Genomic DNA, 15,501 nt, shown 5'->3' on the forward strand with positions numbered 1-15,501 from the left:
CGTGCTGTCTGTGTTTTGTGGCTGGTGGCCTTATGAAATTATCAGCCGTTGATGGATGGCCATGATCGGGAGATATTATTAATGACCATTTGATTTCCGCAAAGGCAAAATGTTTCTATTTTGTATAAGATGATAGGATGTATGTAATTAAACGAGGCCACAGTGCTCATTAAAATTACCTACTGTGGAGACGTTTAATTATTTCATAGAAGCTTGCAGACTGGACGCTGAACGGCATAACAGTCTATAATGAAAACATGTATGCACCTTTTTATGACCTTTTATTTGCTTACAGTGGTAAAATTATTTGAAATAGTTAATAGTTTTCATTTATACAAAACCATACTTATTAATATACCTCAGGCATGACTTTGTTTCATTTCTAGTTATTTATCTAACAGACTGGAGCTTAAATTTGCAAGATCTCATGAGCTATATTTGGACAGACCATAATGCCATTTGAGTATTAATACAAGACATACTGAGTGAAATCAATATGCAATTGGCCAGACTTATTTGGATACGTTAAATCCATTACTGTGGGTTCCGTTAATGTTTGTGATATTTGCTTACGTTACAACGTTGCATTCTCTCAAATACATAGTATTTTGAGACCTTGTGTCTACCTCTGTCAATAACTAGAAAAAAGTATGTGCTCTTCTTTCAACAAAATAATATTCCAGGCTGAAGACTGGAAGGAGCTGCTCTGTTGATGAAGGCAGCGTTACGGAGATCACAAAGCAAACACTATCCTGGTAATAACGTAGCGAGCTTAATAGCAGCAATTAATAGGATGATATCAGAGACTAGAGTACGGCTACCCTCAATTAGCCTCTTCCCGCTCACCATAATTGTAATTGTCGGCCTAATCTGGTCGGAATTGCAGGGTCTCAGATTGGCACGCAATCAAAACTCGCATACTGACTTTAAGCTTCTGACAACTTATCCAGACCTTTACCGTTGGAATAACTTCCTCGAAACAGCAGCAAATTGTCTGTTATGGAGAATAATGCCACTTGAATTACCGTATTTAAAGTGAGAATTACAGTGTTCCTTCCTCTATATGTTTCTGTCTACCTGTCACCATACACTAAAGGCTCCTCTCAAACCCGCTGTCCTCTTCACTTCCTTGTAGTCTTTACATCGTATCAAGTGACTCACATCCTCGAACTATGTCTTACTTCGTCTTCCTATTCCTTTATTTCCTAGTTCTTTTTCTTCAAAGACGTTTACCAGAAAGTCATTATGTCTCCGAATATGCCCTACGAGTTTTACCTTCCTTCTTTCCGTATTCTTTATCAGTCTCCGTTGTTCATTGATTTCCCTTAAATCAGCTCGACTCGTCTTTGAGTCCAACCTGTCGTCATTTTTCTCCACATCCACATTTCAGTTGCTTCAAATTAATCACATTACCGTTTCAATAGTCCAGCTCTCAGAACCATAAAGTAGTAAGTGCGAGACTAAGGATTTTACAAAAGGCTTTCATGTTTCCAAACTCGTATGGGCATTTGTTAAAAGACTTATTTTATTTGGAAAGGCCTCCTTAGCAAAACCTATTCTGCCTTTGATTTCCCTAGTCTTCAGTTATAATGCTTCCTGAGTAACAGAAATATTGCACTTGTTCTACGCTCAGATTCATAAAAACAGAACACCTCGAAAGACTATTGATAGGAAGTTCATATTCAGAGGACATGTCCATTACTATGTTCCAGCATTTCATCCACCTACGTTCAGCAAGTGTCCTGTTGGCTAGTACGCAATAGGTCCTCCTTGGGCACTAATAACTTGTTCCATGCATGATGGCATCGATCCGTATAAGGCGTGAATGGCGTCCTGGTGTATAGACATCCATGTTGCATTCACCTGGCTCCACAGTTCATCTTTCGTGGTTGGCACTGGGTCACAGCGCTGCACCATTCGTTTTACCATATCCCACACATTTTCCATTGGCAACAGTCTGACATCCTGTGACAACCAGACGGCACGTGTTCGTGCAGCAACATGTGGTCGCGCATTGTCCTCCTAAAACATGGCGTCTGGGGTGTCGTGCATAAAGGGTATGGGTATGGGTCCTAGGATTTCATTCATGTACTGTAGGTCAAACGGATCACAGTTCCCTGGACACTCATCATCAGTGATTTGTGGTTATACCAAATAGCAACCAAAACCAAAAGGTCTTCAGTTGGCGCTGTATGTCTCGTGCGAATGCAGACAATGTGATGCATATTTCCCGTCTCCAGCGAACGTAAATGCGGCCATCATTTTCAATTAAACAGAACCTAGATTAATCCGAAAACACTATCTGCTGCCATTCCTATCCCCAATGACGTCTTTCCATACACCACTGCCGTCTGGCATGTTTATGCAAATTAGTCAAAGGTAGGCGGAGAAGTGGACGGTAACTCAGACCATAATAAACGGCGACGGACTGTCACTCCTGAGAGTGTACGATGTGTTCCACTGTTGCGCCAGAGCCGAGGAGGACCCAGATCAGACCTGCAATGCCATTCGGATGAGGTGTCGATCTTCTCTGTGATGTGATCGGACCCATCTCGTCGTATTCAACGGCATTTTGTGAACTATTCTGTACACATCCGTTGCACTGCTGACACAATTCGACTGACACGAGCACCAATTTCCCGGATGGATGCATCAGGTTCTATCGTGCCAATAATGCGTCCTCTTCCAAACTCACTCATTTGACGGTACGGTTCTCGCATACGTCTGCGAGGCATCATGCACTTCTACTCAAATCTCACTGATCCATTACCTGAGGTTACTAGCGACAGTGAGAGTAGCAGGCTCATATGATATATATGATATATAAGATATCCATGTGGACCTTGAATCTGAGGGCCGACATGGTTCTAATGCTAATCATTTCTTCAGAACATACTAATGCACATGTCCTGTGAATATGAACTTCCTATCTCTAGTCTTTAAACTTGTTCTGGTTTTTATGTACATGAGTGTATTTTGGAATTTCCTATTATTACGTTTGTATTAACTTCGCTGCCATCTTTGCTCGTCATATATATTATTTCAGTAGTATAGATCACTTCTGTGGCGCTCACATGTATTCGATCGTGACAAATGTGCATTCAAAAGAAAGAGAACATACATTGGCATTGACAAATCGCACTCTTATGTCATAAATATCGACAATTTATTTTTAAAATGAGTTTTAAAATTGTACGAAGTGTGCGATTTGCAAATAGTCTTTTAGTAACCTAACTTTTGCTTTCCTTGCTATTGATTTTAAGTTTGCAGTGTTTCAATCTATCGCACAGGGCAGTCAACATTCTGTTTAATTCTCAGAGTCTGCTACTATGGAAATGTCATCAGCCACATATCAACATCACGAAAAATTGCAGAAAAAAATTGATACATGTAACAATACGCTGTCAAATTTAATTCGGGATGCGGTGATGTACGCCTGGAGTAGCACTCATTCTCTGTTCACAGACAATAGTTTGAACATTTTGTGTAGGGAAAGATTTTATGTGCTATGCTGGTACTTTATGTTTCTGAGTGTTCCCGTGATTAATGTAGAGTTTGTAGAAACCGAGTTCAGACATGGAAGTAAAGCGTATTGTCAATGCAGAACATTTTATTCATCTTCCTGTGAAGAAAATGTATTGGACGTTTGGCGGTACCTTTAAAATAAAATCAAAATAATTTATTTGCAAATGACGTGTCTACTTGCTGGCAAATGATACACAAAAGTACATTGTTGTCAACAAATACATTCATAATTAAAAAGGAAGAAATATATTTTCCCTAAAATGCATTATTATACAATTTACATTAACGATTTTTTTAGTAAACACACAGTTCTTCCTTAATAAATTTATATTATTTACAAAATTACACTCATAATAACTTCTCTAACTTACACACATAATCAACTCATTTACAGTATGTGGAATCACTTCAAAACATAATACACAATTGCTACAAAATTTAGATGTGCATTGCTTTTTTTAAAATCCCACATGGTAACTAACTTGCATAACAACCTGCTGCTTCTTAATCAGAGCCCCTTTTACCACTGCTTTTCAGGGTTCCTTAAGGACCTTCACAGCTACCGTACCCTTGAAATCCTCACTGTACTTCACCACAACAGGCAGTCCCCTACTTCAGCTGTCCAGTGTCCATAAACAAGGGGTGGAATTAATATATTAAAGAATCTTTAAAATAATCTACACAGGTCGAATGCCTTCTAAGATTTCGTTTTTTGTTGCTATTTGTTACTATCCTGAATATTTGTACAGATTTTTGAAAAAGATCAAACACTTCCGCAGTAAACTGTTTCACTCCTTCACGCCCTTCCCAATGAATCTCCCTATGGCTCCTCAAATGAATATTGCTCTCAAACAATTTTGGAGTAGTTAGCACCGAAAAGTTTATGTTTATATATACGTTTTAGTAACCTTCCTTTTAGGTTTTAGGCACTGGATGAAGTGGTATAAGTTTAATTGTATTAGGTTTCCTGAGAAAAGTGTATTTATTTTTAGAAAGGCAGGCAACGGTACAACATCGTTTGAACAGCGTACCTACTAACTGCATGTATAGTTCCTGTCATGTAAGCTTATAAACTAAAGGCACAGCCATACTCTTTATCCCCTGCTAACACTGAAGGTAGTGATTTATAGTTATTTTCTAACTGTTCGGTTCGATTCAGTGTCACTTACCATACAGTTTAGGGACCCTACTTGAAGATACGACGTCTTTCAGTTACTGTTAATCTCGCAGGTTGGCACTATGTACTCATGTTTGTTTTGTGACTTGCGGGACTAAAAGGTACAGCAACTGCCATATTGTGAAAATCACTAGTGTTACACTTGCGGGAGTAGGTAATTCATATATTCTTCTTCAGTAGGATTGTAACTCTGTTCGGGTAATACCAGGTAAGTAGAATTGTGATATGTTAGTGTTAAATGACGAACGGAGGCTTTTAAAATACGGTCCAATTTCGTTCAATTTGTATGTACGGAATTCAATTAGGATGTATAAGAGGCAAGAAATATCTGCAAGAACTCATCTGAAATGAAAGGAAATTTCGTTGTGAATCTAACCTAAAGACTTTGGTACAATTTGCAGTGTTAGCCTTCTTGTATTCTCACTGACGTGTGGCACAGGCAAATGTAATATATTTTCTTGACTCCGGCAAGTAAAAGGCAACTTCAAATAGGGAACTGAATTATTTACACAAGACAAACAGCGAAGAACACAATAAAGACAGAACGATATAAAATCAAATTGCGTGTGGGTGAGAAAGAGTGTTTCTTTCCTTAATTCTTCGCTGAGCTTGATAAACGGCTTAATTATGAATATTTTGATTGATTCTTTCCTTAAGTAAGGGAAACTCCATTATTGATACTTATACTCAGGTTAGTGTTTTGATAGTTACGTCTCGTGATTTCAATATCTAACTAGTCAAATTGGCAGCAGTGATGAGCTATAAAAATAGAATGACGATGTTTGGTTTTTATGAACGACATGTGAATATCTGATGTTTTGTCTCCGTAGAAAAACGAACTTACTTTCTAAATTTACCACTACGTGGCTCATTTATAAATTATTTACGCACACTGGATTTCTGAACTTCATGTCAATCTCAGGTGATGTAACAATTTTTAGTTACATAACGGTAATTACCCACTGAACTAACTTACAGGTACCTTTCAGAATTTCTGTGTTTGAACACTCGGATGGCTGCATTGCATTGAGATTACGACATTTTATCTGTAATTCAAAATTTCATATATTCTTATTTCTACTTTTGGAAATTGATTTTTTTGTTTTCAAAGTGTTCAGAAAATAGTTTTTTTTAATTGGTGGTAGGCTGTCGCTATTGTAACGGCTGCAGGGTTTAGCGGATTTCGCAGACTTATTTATTATAAAGAAAAGACAATTATTTACTTCAAAGTAGTTATTTATTGTAAATTGTTCTCGCAGTTTCAACTTCTCGTATTAACACCTGTTATGCTATTTTCGTTTCTTACAATTTTATTCCTTCATCATTCACTTTTCTAGATTCAGCTCTTCTTTAGACCTTTTTTGCAGAATCCTAAACAAACTTTATTTTCCATTATTAAATTTGTAATTCTACACAACTGTCCGCGATGTATTCACAACGACAGCTGACCGCCAACTGAGTGAAAACAGCGCCATCTTGTAATGGAGTATGCGTGTGACTTCACATATTTAACACAAAATGTTTGCCTTACTTTAAAGTACTCTTTCATGGAAATTACATTTCAGATTTTCAGATCTTTTGCAACAAGTAGCCTCCTCTTTATCTGTCATTTTAGATATTAATTAATTAATCAATTTATTTATTTAATTGCTCATTTACAACAGGGTAATTTGCCCCCAATTACAGTAAATTTACAAATCTTTAAAATACTTAAAAACTCGCATTGATACAAGTCTTAGATTTTAATAGCTGCCTCAGTGGATCAGTGGTAGAGTGTCGGCCTCCGGATTCCAAGATAGCGGGTTCAAACGCGGCAGAGGTGGTCGGATTTTTGAAGGGCAAAAGGAAGTCCATTCGACACTCCATGTCGTACGATGTCGGCATGTAAAAGATTTCTGGTGACACATTTGGTGTTTGCCGATAAAATACATTAAATCTCAGCCATAGACGTCCAAGAGAGTTTCGGTTTACTCGGTCTGCCATCTAGTAGGCCTAGAGTAAAACGGAACGTCGAAATTGACGAGCAGACATCCAGATGCGTCAAATTGAATTGTCTGCACACGGGAGCTGAGACCATACGATTATTATTCTTTTAACTACAAATACAATTGTTAAAATCTAAATTATTCATTATATCACATCTATCCAAGACTTAGATCTTAAATAACTAAAAATAAACCTCTTAACCCTCCGATACTCGCGCGGGCCACAGGTGTAGCCCAGTAATTTATTTTGTTGTAGTACAGAGTATATTCCTTGCTAGGAATGTTGATACGCCTGTCAATAATGCAATTAACTGGCAAGTGTGTGTCCCGATTGACTAGGCGTGCCATTTAAGCGCCAGACAGTTTAGACGCATTAGAAGTGGTCTGGGCTACAATAGTAGCCAGCGCGAGCTTTGCTGTTTCAGTGCCGACAATGCCCGGCGGCCCCGGGTTCGATTCCCGGCCGGGTCAGGGGTTTTTAATTGTAAATGATTAACATCCCTGGCCTAGGGACTGGGTGTTTGTGTCGTCCTTAATGTTCATTTCCTCACATTCAACACTTTACACTTCGGCCATTTCCAAATACACACAGGTTCACAACATATGGTGCGAAGTAGGGGCAAGTAGGTCGACGCCCCGAATATATATCATTTCTAGAAATTTTAGAAAAATGACCGAGCAGAGGAAACATCGCTGCGCAGGCGGCCAAGTAGTAGACTTTCAAATCAGTCAGTGGTTCGATGAAAGTGGTGATAGTGACGATGGTGAACGGGATTTACTTACAGACGAGATTCACCCAACTGAATCTGAAGAATGTAGAATACAAGCAGCGACAAATGACGATGCAAGTACTGGCACCATTAATTCCAGATGGTTCGTTCCAAGGACAATTTTAGTACCTACCGTAACATTTTCACTTAACGGTATTGTAATGTTTGTCGGCTGTAAGTCGATAATCTTCCATCCTCAACATTCCCTGCGAGTTTCAAGTCAAAAGATTCAAAATCGTAAATTATCTGGCGCTTTGAATATAGATTTGCCAAATTATACAAATTACCTTGGTATTCTCGGCACATTATCAGCATGAGAGCATGGCACTAAGAGGGTTAAACATTAACATATACCATTTTGAGGTCTGTGCTGACAGCTGTTAGTACTTCGTATTACCGCATTATTTAAACCACATTTAAAATATACTTTTGTTATAGGTGCATACACGTGTTGTATGCTCTATTCAAAGAAGTGGAAAATTAAGGTGTGAAATTTTGATGAATTTCCACTATTAATAATAATAATTTCGTGTGGCTATTTCTAGCCGGATGCAGCCCTTGTAAGGCAGACCGTCCGATGAGGGTGGGCATGAATTTCCACTAGCAGGAACAAGTTGTGAAGCAAGTAACTGGGTTATATCTAGGTAAATGTAAAGAATGTAGACCAGTTATTAGAAACCTTAAAGGGAAACAGCTCTCTGCAACATTTACTGCTTAGTTGTTCAGTGCTGAATTATCACCCAGCTCTATTTATCTCTTAAGTATTGCAGAGGGAAGCGTTTATTCATATCGCAGAACAGAATAATGAGAGAGCTGGAATCTGCCGGAGAATGCAAGGTATTTCCATGGACGTAGATATATTCGTTCGTAAATTTAATTTTCTGGTTGGCCTTAAATCTGTACCTTCTTCTACCGCCTTTCCTATACATGCGGGGTCGCAGGTGCAAAATAATGTGTTGCATACGTGGATTTGATCCTATTTTACGGCCGGAAGACCCTCCTGACTCCAACCCTAGATGGAGGGATATAATCACTATCGCGTGTTCCTTTGGTGGTTCGTGTGTGCTGTTTTGTCTGAATATGAAGAGGAAAGTGTTCGGATAAACACAAACACACAGTCTCCGAGCCAGAACAAATAATCAGCCGTGATGAAATCCCCGAGCCGGACTGGGATCCTCTGAACCAAAGACCTCAAGGCTGATCATTCAGCCAAAGTGTCGGTCCCTTAAATCGGTATGTATAAGTCGTCCCTGCTATGCAAAAACTGCGAATGTGACAGTCATCTTTCTATCCACTATTTCTCTGAAGAATGGTCACACTTCACAGAGACGTATTGATACTCAGTACATTAGAATAATTTTCGTTCAGTTCATTTTCTTATGTGCGTGTGCAAAGGAAAATTAACTGTACTGTACCGTACACTAGAAGTGTATGTTTGCATAATACTCCTAGAGTATGATGTATGTAATGCTCATTTTCCTCCACACCCGCACATAAGAACATTAACTCAATGAAAATTGTTCCAATGGACTGCATATCCATATGTGGCTGTGAGGCGTGACCAGGGAAATAATCGATAGGCTGAGCATTAGTGGTACCGCCACAGCAGCGATGACATATAAAATTAGAGTTTGTTTCTCTTCATTGCTCATAAGTTTAAAATAATGTATTTCTGTATCGGTCGGGTACACAGTAACAAGGAAATTCAATTTTTTAATTCTGTCTATACACAGAATATATGTATGTACGGATCCATCGTTTGTACTGAACCCTTTAAGGTCCATTAAGGATACCTACTTTCCTTACCTATTAGCAATCTGCATGAGTTCTGTCTCTTGGGTCGTTGATAGCTTCTTCGTCACTTACGAAGGTAAGAGGCGGCATTCAGTAATATTTAATCTATCTAAGAAATGAAAATCAAATCAATAAAATTCGTGATTTATTGAAGAAATTATTTAAGTTGGAAATTAAAAAAAGGTAAACAATGTAACTCGAACTTCTTCTTGTTTGATCAACATAATCAACAGTAAATACAACGCAGAGAAGAGATGTACTGGTTTTAGAAGGTTTAACTTAACTGCCTGATGGGCATCCTTACTAGAAACCACGGTCACAAGTTAAAAGTGAAGAAAAGAAAATCGGGAAATAGTTAAATTCGGCTTCAATGTGAGACTACATGTACCATCATAATGATTCGTGATGATCCAGCCCTCGTAACACGAACTCTGGACTCTTGGTATAATTAAGGCAGTCCAACCGGTGTGTGCCACTCAGTGAATTGACTCGATGTGACCTGCGACTATGTCATGGACCAACATCTAACTTTGCAATTTACGTAAAGTGATTGTGGATGATGGCCGCAAGGAACATGATGCTATAATGGCAGATGGCCTTAATCTAAGTTACTGAGGTTGATGACCCAATGACCATCCAAGTTTCTAAGCTGAAGGCTAAACACAATTAAGTTACAGTAGTTGATGAATAAGGTTTCCACTTTAATAATCTTAGCCACTTTAATGGTCAATCAATCAAACTCAAATAATACAACAACAACAACAACAATGCTCAAAATCTTTGTGGCAGTAAAATTCTTTACATTCGGACACGCCCTCTTAATCGTTACGTTAAGAATTGAATTATCCCAGCAAAATAAACTAAGATTTCCAGAATACATTTTTAAGTTAATCACTTGGTTTTAAGTTATTTCTCACATACGGTTTCCACTGAATTTAATAATTTAATAAATTGAATTTTTTTAAAATCCTAATTAACAACAAATTCTATCTCCGCAAACGAATTGTTTCTTTAACAAGTCTCTACTCAAATTTATTTACGTTTAATTATAAAACATTTTCGTACTTCGTGGAGGCTGGAAAGATACACTTTTATTTCCAATATTATTTATTTCATGACGTAACAACACCTTTTTTTTGCTAGGGGCTTTACGTCGCACCGACACAGATAGGTCTTATGGCGACGATGGGATAGGACAGTCCTAGGAGTTGTAAGGAAGCGGCCGTGGCCTTTATTAAGATACAGTCCCAGCATTTGCACGGTGTGAAAATGGGAAACCACGGAAAACCATCTTCAGGGCTGCCGACAGTGGGATTCGAACCCACTATCTCCCGAATGCAAGCTCACAGCCGCGCGCCTCTACGCGCACGGCCAACTCGCCCGGCCAGCACAAGTTTAATTTTAACAATTATTAACACTCGCTTGCATGCCCCTAATTATTAAGTACTCAAATCTGCACAAGTAAACTCAACATAAAATAAGCCAACATTTTGTCACATCCTAATATGACATTTAAAATAAGGCTTAGTACATCCCTCAAAAAGAAAACAATAACTACCACCAATACTCTATTTTGGACATCCCTGGAAATGGTTAAATCCGCTCATTATTGTATCATTTCCGTCGCTTCAAATATACGTCCAAATCTCGGTTAAACAAGTTAATATTAAAGAATGCGATCTAATAACATGCACGTTACTCAATGATAAGAATTTCAACTAGTTTCCATAAAAATTACGAGCTCCATTCTAAAGAATACAATCTGATTTTTAACACGTTGACTATAAAAAACGGCAAGTTACTGTTATCTTCCGAGCAGTGGTCTGCCTGATCAGCTGTCCAGCTGTCTTCGCTTTGATAGGAAACATCTGTTCAGCTCACGTTTTAACTGGTCTTCAAAGAATGATATAATCGATCCCCCTGATAAAATTACAAATACGACATTCCTGCCCCAAACATGTTATACTCAGAGATGTACTTTAAGATGTCACTCAATATTTACATACACCACGAACCTGCAATTTAACGTGGAATCCGACCCATATTCCCATCTCAGAACATTAGAAAAATAAATCCCTCGGGTTCACACAGAATCTCTCGGCATCATTTGCAGGCTACCAGTCACCTGATTCACAAAATTCTACCTCAACTCACATTTAGCAAGACTCGACCACTTGCTTAAACACGACAAAATCTCGACGATATTTAAATGGAATATAACTCTTAGGATCCATATCGTTGTACACACACCAATACCCTGATAATGAAACATCTCCGCATAACGTGACCTCGTATTTCTGAACTGGATTTCACAAAAATGACTGACAAAATTTACTGTCATTTTCATCGTCAGTTATACACAGTTTTAAACGGACATAGAAATAACAATCCCTTCTTAACAGATATTTCTGTGGCTTGGTTCTAAAAGGGCCAATGTCACTTTTTATCGAAATTGAGATATTAACTGATACAAACGCGTTTTATCCTGGTTCGCAACATGTTAAAAGAGCCAATGTCTCTGTTAAGTACTAAACAAACGTTTAACGTTTAATTAAATAAGCCCTTGCCAATAATGTTAGATTACCAATAAAGATTAGAGACCTGGCAATTTTTAAAGAATACGATAGAAAATATTGGTGTTTAATAAGGTGACTACCACAAAGAAAGTATAAAGTTATTTAAAGTTAGTTGTTGAAAAAAATAATTGGAAAACTATAAGCAAAACTTCAGATGCTCATAGCTCAAAAACAGGCTTTTTGACATTGGCCCTTTTAGAACCAAGCCACAGATTTATCGATCTCACCTCGTAACTTTCCTTAATAAACATTTATATTCCTCCACACGACATCGTTCCTTCATTCGACTGAAAATGAGTAACCACGGATTTCTTATACCAGTTTCGTCATAATTTCAAACAGAAAAAATTCACATCAGATTTAAGATCTTAACTTGACATCACAAAATACAGAAAAATAAACGCAAGGAAATGACAATCTACTTCAGACATTATATCGTTACATAACCATCACTCGACTATTTTACAACACTTCACATGGTGCTTAGAAACATTTCTTAATTTTATCCAAGCGTTAAAAGTGACTTTTCGTCATATTTCTGATTTTTCATGAAAATAAGTGGTTGACAAAACTGCGTCACAAAATACCCTCTCAAAATTAATGGTGACATCATGAAACAAAAACACAGGTGGTACTGGTGACCTTTCACCTACCTTGGTCGTACACCACCTTCCATCGTGTGAGTTCACCAGCAACTTTCTGGTATTTATTTAGCCATTTTAATACTTTTGGCTTTACAGGTAATTTTATTCATCTTCATTCAGTTGAAATAAAGGCACATAAAAATACCTTTCATTCGATGTTTTCGCCAACCGAACAGGAATATTGCAATCTTGATCGCACACGCAATACTTCCAACACGGTATTATTAAAATTTCACTTATATGACTGCGGCATACAATGACCGTCCTTTATATGTTTATTACATACACGTTACTTAAAGGAAAAGACTATCTCCACTTGGAGACGATACTTCAGCCACATCGGCCAAAAATCTAAGTTCTCACTTGGACTCAGTCTGACAATCGACGATAAATAGTACACTAGTACGAGGCTCCTCCTTTAGCTCAAATGACACAATGTCGGGTGAGATTTTCAAGATGGCGCTCCTATTCTTATAGTATTTACCCCCTCTCTTAGGCATTTTTTCTTTCCGCCAAGAATTGACTGGTCAAATATCCTCATTTGATAGGCACTATATTCTGACGACGTGACGTAGGTTGAACAGACAGACGCGTCTTTCTCCAGTTTCCCTGCGAAACTGCTTACCAATCTAAAATCTGTATTACTAAAGACCAATTGTTTCACATATATAATTACAGGATACATATTATTAGTTTCCCTGCTAATTCCCTTTTAAACAATATATTTATCAAACCAACACTTTGGTTGTATCAATGCTCCATTTACAGGTGCGAGTGATGTCATTTTTATTGGCGTGAAAAAGTGAGCCAATCTCCCCCATGCCGCGTGTCGTTCCGGTGAGAAAATATGTATCTGAGCTCCTTATTGCGATTAATATGGTGCCTCATGTGGTAACTTGAGGACTCTGATTTCATATGACATGGGTTCAGTACGTATAAATGTATGTATGCAGGTAGATTTCGCATACCAGACAGTGGAGGTGACGCGAAGGGAGCGGTACAGCGCAATCAAATTCTGTTTTCGTTTAAACCACACAGCTACTGAAACTTACGAAAAGCTGGAACACGCGTACGGTGAAGATGCACTAACTCATGCAACAGTGTTTATATGGTTCAAGGACTTCAAAAAAGGTCGACTTGTCCGTGTTGAGCGAGGTGGGCCTGGTGTTTCGGCTTCTGCTGTGACTGAAGTCAACATAAACACAGCTGCTGCGATTGTCCGTGAGGATCTCCGTGTAATATTACGTAACGTCAGTGAAGTGTTGGACATTTCATATGGCAGTTTCTTTACGGTTATACATGATCATCTCCATATGACCCGAGTTTTTTGCCCGTTGGGTGCCACGTCTCTTGACTCACGAAAGGAGGGTTGTGCGAATGGAGACAAGCCGTGAGGTGCTGCGTCTCTTTGCTGATGAAGGGGATGCGTTTTTGAAATCGATTATCACCGGTGACGAGTAATGACTGTACCATTGTCATCCTGAAGGAAAACAAGCCAGCACAGTGCGGAAATCGCACGGTTCTCCAACACTTAAAAAGGCAAAAGTTGATCCATCAGCAGGGAAAGGGATGGTGATCACATTTTTTTCTGTAATGGAATGATTAACCCAAGGAATTGTAAATCGTAGCTTGTACTTTTGTGGATTGTAGCACAAAGTGTTCTTGGGCATGACATATTTAGTGGGTGCTACTCGTTTAGCTGACGGATCGCCTGCCATAATAACGGACAGGAAGGAATGAAACAACTTTGTTCCTTCTGTTCTAGACCACGACTTCTTCACCCAGCACTACGTCTCAAGGTAAGTTGCTCTCTCTGAAGAGTGAGCTTTCTACAACTTCTTTGCGTATTGGCAGTTATGTCCCTGGTGCTTTGCACAGCTGAGTGCCGTTCTTTGGTTTGGGTAAACAGCTCTTATGTTAAAAAGGTGGACACGATCCTGAATGGAACAATGTGTGTTGTTAGTGGCACAGTAATATCTACTCTTCTTTTCATGCCTGTGTTCAGCCGCACAGAACCACCTCGAAATAGACGACTGAATAACTTGGTTAGAGAATGCAACAAAATATTGTATAATCCTGATCTCCACATCCATGTAGACGTTAAAATCTGATTCAGCCGTTTCAACTCATGATCTCTTCCTACTCAAACAGCACAGGAACGTGTTCGGTGGAATAACAATCCAAAACGGGATTGGCGAGGACAGTGGAACTGTGTATCTCCGACTCAGTAGCGGATATTGTTCAACTATAAGAATCTTCTAGCTGGCTTTGACTTGCCGCGCAAGACGAGGTCAACACTCATCTGAGTCCGTACTATCCATGGAAGATGCCGATCAGTGATTTTTATGTGGAGTAGATGATCTTTCCCAGCCTGTGACTGTGGTGCAGTTCAGCAGACTATCAACCATTTTGACATGGCATTCGTTAGATCAACACAGGACTTCGTAAAGGCTTCTAATGAGGCCATACGATGGCTAGAACATGTATAGGTCTACATAAATCTTTGAATACCCTATTACTTGGGTGATTATTTCAGCTGTTATAATGTGTACATTTTTTTACATATGATGTATATTAGTGTATATTTATGTTATTTCATTGCGTGTACCATACGCTGATAATAATAATACGTCTCAAGGTAAACAGCTTCGATAACAAGTACCATGTAGGAATTTACAAAGCGAGCTTAGTCAAACAAATTGAGAGCAGAAAGAGAACACGCATATGATGTGAAAAGACGTCGAAAAGACGCTAAACAAACTATTATTTTGCTAAAGCCACGTGTGATGAATTAATCATAAACATCCTGATATGTGGTAACGAGACCTAAGCATAGAATGAAACAGACCGGTAGAGTTGGGCGTGTGGATAGGGGCGCGCAGCTTGAGCTGACATTCGGGAGATAGTGCCTTCGAACTTCACTGTAATCAGCCCTGAAGGTGTTTTCTGTGGTTTCCCATTTTCACACCAGGAAAATTCTGGAGGTGTATCTTAATTAATGCTACGGTAAGGATGGCAACGATATATCGG

Source organism: Anabrus simplex, chromosome 1 (assembly GCF_040414725.1).
Source record: "Anabrus simplex isolate iqAnaSimp1 chromosome 1, ASM4041472v1, whole genome shotgun sequence".
Taxonomy (NCBI): Eukaryota; Metazoa; Arthropoda; class Insecta; order Orthoptera; family Tettigoniidae; genus Anabrus; species Anabrus simplex.